We start from the raw sequence: 5,926 nt of genomic DNA on the forward strand, positions 1-5,926 counted from the left end.
TGGTGATGATGATGATGACGGCGATGGTGATACGTGGCACCTCTAGTTGGTGGATCAACAAATTTGAGAATGTCTTTCTTGTTTTGATTGTCGACTTTTGCAGATAACTGATCTTTGTTAGTGAAAGATGCATCGAGATATCTTTAAGTCTCAGAGGAATGTTTGGTCGCGTTTCGTAATTCTTTGGGGAGGTAATTGTACAAGCGAAGACCTTTAAATAGAAAACTGTTTACGTATATGAGATCAAAGTGTGTATATATTATGCGTGTATGTGTGTTGGTACATACGTATTTGATAGATAGATAGATAGATAGATAAATAGATAGATAGATAGATAGATAGATAGATAGATAGATAGATAGATAGATAGATAGATGTACATTAATACATATCTGTTTACCAATATATATAGATATGTTTACATGAAGTTAGCATATGTGTGTGTGTGTGTGTGTGTGTGTGTGTGTATGTGTGTGTGTGTGTGTGTGTGTGTGTGTGTGTTAACCTCGTGTATATGTATATATACATATATATATATATATATATATATATATATATATATATATATATATATATATATATATATATATATATATATACACTGGGTGTGTAAGGTATTTTTAGGGTCATTGCTGTATATTTTGCTAACTCTGTATAATCTTTGTTTCAGAAAATAATAATGGCAGACCCTCAGCTTACTCAAGAAATGAAGAGGCATGCTGTTATCGTAGTTATAAAGGCTGACCATAGTAATTTAGAAATATCTCGATTTTTAAAAGTTGCCAGATCTTTTGTCTTCAAAGTTTGTAAGGAGCTGGAGACTGAAGATGGAAATGTATCACCAGTATCAAAGCATAAAAAGTATTCTACACACTCTGAAATCACCAGACACAAAGTTCTATCTTTGGGATAGAATTTATTCAGCAAGTTCAATAAAACATTGATTACAATCCCAGGAGAGAAAATCAGTGATCAAGCTATCGATAGCCAATGAGATTTATAAATTCCGTTGCGAACGTGTAAGTTATAAACTAACGACTCTAACTGCTTCAACGATACGACACAAACTGTTTCAATAGCCATACATGTACGACATTACACCGTCGGTTCACCATGCACTAACAACAAGGAATAATTGCGATGCATTCCACCACACAGCATAGAGCAAAAGTAAGGAGGAAAACATTGGTGGACAACACATCCATACTCTACAGGATTCGCCATAACAATCGACGATTAATGATGAAAGCAATATTCATAACTCAGCATAGCCCTAAGATAAACACAAACAACACACTGAACACAAACCACAACAAACATCTGACTGATGACGTATAAAATTGGCGGTCAAAATTCAAACTCCAACAGTAGCGTGTATCTCAATCACTTAGTCATTTTCATACAGCCTACTATAAAGCTGCAGCAACACACATACATCACTTCCTCCTGAAGATGAGAGTGGGAAAGTCTAAACACATTGATAATAGATTTTGAGGATGGAGGTGCAATGGCCCAGTGATTAGGTCAGCAGACTCGCGGTTTCGATTCCCAGACCGGGCCTTGATAGTGTTTATGGAGCGAAAACACCTAAAGCTCCACGAGGTTCCGGCAGGGGTTGGTGGCGAACCCTGCTGTACTCTTTCACCACAGCTTTCTCTCACTCTTTCTGTTGTACCTGTATTTCAAAGGGCCAGCCTTGTCATTTTATGTGTCACGCTGAATCTCCCCGAGAACTACGTTAAGGGTACATGTTTCTGTGGAGTGCTCAGCCACTTGCACGTTAATTTCACGAGCAGGCTGTTCCGTTGATCGGATCAACTAGAACCCTCGTCGTCGTAACCGACGGAGGGCCAATCAACTCCATACTGAGCCATCTGTTAACCGGGGACTCTATATACCTCGAGTTCTTTTCTTGATAATGAGTTATGTTCTAAGCCATCTATGGATTCCATCGACGGATTATCTGTTAATCCATAATTGTTGGTTATAATGCTTTATTCTATTCTCTATCCTTTATTTGGTTTGTTGTTCTTTTGCTTTTCTCAGCCATTAAACTGTGGTCATGCTGGATCTTCAATGATATCGGCTCCCAACGCCTTCCAAGCTATGGCGATATCTTACAGATCGAGTTTCAATTCCGTATTGTTCAAATCAGGAATAAATATGTAGAGATATGAGTGTCTACGTGTGTATGGGTGTGTGCGTGTACGTGTGTGTGTGAATGTGTGTGTGTATGCGTGTACGTGTGTGTGTGTGTGTTTGTGCTTGTGTGTGTGGTGGGGTTGAACAAGGGCGGGTAATGAAGAACGAAGAAAACCGAAGTTGCTTTGACATACGAGAAATGTTTTGAAATTTAATTCTTATTCCACATCTCTAATGTCTAATGTCTCCGCCCCCTCCCGGGGACAAACGCTTTCCTTTGTTTTCACTTCTCTCTCCCCACACTCTCACCCCCCTTTCCCTTTCCCTTACTGATTTGTCCTCATCCTTCAACTCCTCCTCTTCCTTTCAGTTTTACTGGTCACACCCACACCCACACCATACACACATATGCATAGGTACATGCATATACATACATACATACGCACACACAAAAATAAACTAACAAGTCTCCAAATTGACTGAAGGCCAGCAAGTGCTGTACACAAGTTTAGCCAAATTGGTGATGACTTAATCGTTTGAGGCGGGGAGGGAGGAGGTAGGTAAGAGAACCAAGGAACCATAATCACAACAACCTCACAACAGCTACAACAAACATTTTATAAGTCAATTATTAATGTTAGCTATATCCACACACACACACACATATATATATATAGTTTTAGGGAAAATTATTATTGTTGTATTTTGACCTGAAGATTAGCTATATTTTTGAATAGAATCGATTTTCGATAGTTTTAATCAATTTAAATTTTCTTTCTATTTAAAAATTGGTTAAGAAACACGTGTAGTCGTTTTATTATCATTATCTTATGATATTTACTTTGTATTATATTATACTCATTTATTGTGCTTTTAATTATTAATTTTTCTATATGTGAAAGTGGATTTTCATCGATGAGTTCATGAAGCTTGGTTCTTTTCCCTAAAACTATATATATTTTATACTGTGAAACTTGATTTAATTTTAATTTTTAATAAATTGAATTTAATTGAGTTTTTACCTGTAAATTTGGATTTTTATCCCTAATATTATAATTTTATATATATATATATATGTGTGTGTGTGTGTGTGTGTGTGTGTGTGTGTGTGTGTGTGTGTGTGTGTGTATGTACGCAACTGGTACTTAATTCATCGACCCCGAAACGACGAAAGGCAAAGTCAACCGCGGCGGCATTTGAACTCAGAACATACAGACAGGCAAAATACTGCTCAAGCATTTTGCCTGGCGTGCTAACGATTCTGCCAGCTCGCCGCTTTGCTAAATTTATAATCATTTGATGTCCGGCAACTGTTGCGCTAATTCCAGTTTTAGACATTTGCTTGCGTACCAAAAGGGTGCGGAAAATATTGGATTGCTTAGTGAATAGCTTGTATGTCATGAAGGCGCATGACTTAGCAGTTAGGGCATTCACCTCACAATCGTAAGGTACTGAGTTCGATTCCCAACTGCGTGTTGTGTCCTTCAGCAAGACATTTTATTTCAGGATGCACCAGTCCACTCAGCTGGCAAAGATGAATTGTACCTGAGACCAGCCTTGTCACACTCTGTGTCATACTGAATCTCCCTAAGAACTACATTAAGGGTACACGTGTCTGCGGAGTACTCAGCCACTTACACGTTAATTTCATGAGTAGGCGGTTCTGTTGATCAACTGGAACCTTCAGCCTCGTAGCCGATGAAGTACCAACTTCATCTCTTTCCTGAAGATGTGCATCAAGTATTTCACCTCCCTCAAACAGTGGACAACTTTGAGGTGCACAGAGATTGATGATTTGGCGAATCTAAAGAAACTTTTTTTCTATTATCTTTCTTCAGCCTTGTTTTTTTCTATTGTTCCAACACCCTCCACCCCGCTTCAAATATATCTGCGCAAGATTTTTAACTGGTTTCTTTTCCCATTCGCTTATTTGTTCGTTTTTACTGATTTCATATTTTGGTTTTGTGTCTCATGGGGATTTTCTTGTCCCTGAAGATGGCGTTTCTGTGAATGTAGTTAAATTTTTCTCCTCCTTGGCACATGATTAATGCACACAACTTGCAGTGCGTGTGTGTGTGTGTGTGTGCGTGTGAGTGTGTGTGTGTGTGTGAGTGTATCTGCGTGTGTGCTCACGTGAATGTGTGTGTGTGTGTGTGTGTGTGTGTGTGTGTGTGTGTGTGTGTGTGTGTATCAATGTTTGTTTTTATATTCAGTTATAAGAAAAACAATTTTAATCTGAAAGGTTATTCCATACTTTTGTAGAGTACAAATTTATTATTCTTTAACAAGACTAGTATTGACAGTAACTTCGCAGTTTCGGCTAGCTAAGCCATCACTGTGGGTGTGTGTGCGCGTGTGTTTAGTGTTGACTGTCGGAAAAAAAGAGTGCTCGATAGCATAGCAGAGATTAAAAATATAGAGTGAAACCTCGCAATACGAGTTTAATTCATTCCATGACTGAGCTCGTCTTACGGTTTACTCGTTTTACAAATCAATTTTCCCCATAGAAATTAACTAAAATATAATTAATCTCTCTATGTGTTCACTGACCTGTATCTGTCTGTGTTGTGGGTGGCGGATTTGTTCTTCCAGTTCTCCTTTAAATAGCAATGAAATGAGGTGCCATATGTTTGTAGTGATGATTGGTATATTTTAAGTTCTAGGTAACCTATTACAAGGTTTGCAATCACTTGGGCAGCTTGGGTTCCCATTGCAATTCCACATTTTTGTCGATAGTAGACTGTATCGAACATGAAATTGTTGTTCAGTAGGATGAATTTGAGTGCTGCGATTATGAATCTGTGGTTGATGCGTCCTGGGATCTCTTCTGGGTATTTTTCGAGGCAGAAGGTGATTGCTTCTATAGCATAATCGTGTGGGATATTGGTGTACAAATTCACCACATCGAATGATACTAACAGGGTTCCTTCATTTATTGTCTTCGGGAGGTGGTTAAGCATGTCTAAGTCATCCCTGTTGAAGCTTTTCACCTGTTTTAGAAACGGTTTGAGTAAGATGTCGAGGAAGTTGCTCAAACGGTGGGTTTCACAAACAGGGCCAGCAATGATGGGTCTCAATTTGAGGTCAGTAGGGGGAGGAGCATTAATGCATAGGCTTGGAGAAACTTTGCAAGCTTTACAAATATGTAGATTTTTGTGTATTTTAGGTAATCCGTAGAATAGACTAGGTCTGTATTTAAAATTGGATAAATAGTCAATTTCATTTTTAGTGAGGTCCTTTCCATGCATTTGAAGTAAAGAGGATAAGTTTTTAAGTGTCTTCTGTGGGTTGTATTGTACTATCTTCTCATAGTAAATATTATTTTCCAACATGGAGAGTATTAAATTTTTGTAGTACTCTGTGTCCATCACCACTACCGCACTTCCTTTGTCGGTTTCTTTAACGGTGAGGTTTATATCATTTTTTAACTCGATTAGGTCTTTCCATTCATTTGCGCTAAGGTTGGATTTAATTCGTTGTTTTTGTAGGATATTAAAAGGAAAATTGGTAATGTGTTCACAAAAAGCATCAAGTGCTTTATTTCTGCCTTTTGTAGGACAGTATTCGCTTTTATTTTTTTACTATTGAGTCAACTTCGCTGGTGTAGTTGTGAAGTGCTTCTGTGAGGCGTAATTTTCGGCAGAAATCCATAGTGTTATCCTTCATTTCATCCGGGTTCGATCTGCGAGGGGTTGGTGTGAACTTTAAACCTCTTTCTAGAATTTTAGTTTGTGTAATACTTAGGATTTTCTTTGATAAGTTGATTATTTTCGGTTGTTATTGT

The sequence above is a fragment of the Octopus bimaculoides genome, chromosome 3 (assembly GCF_046866305.1).
Source record: "Octopus bimaculoides isolate indiv1 chromosome 3, ASM4686630v1, whole genome shotgun sequence".
In the NCBI taxonomy this organism is placed as follows: domain Eukaryota; kingdom Metazoa; phylum Mollusca; class Cephalopoda; order Octopoda; family Octopodidae; genus Octopus; species Octopus bimaculoides.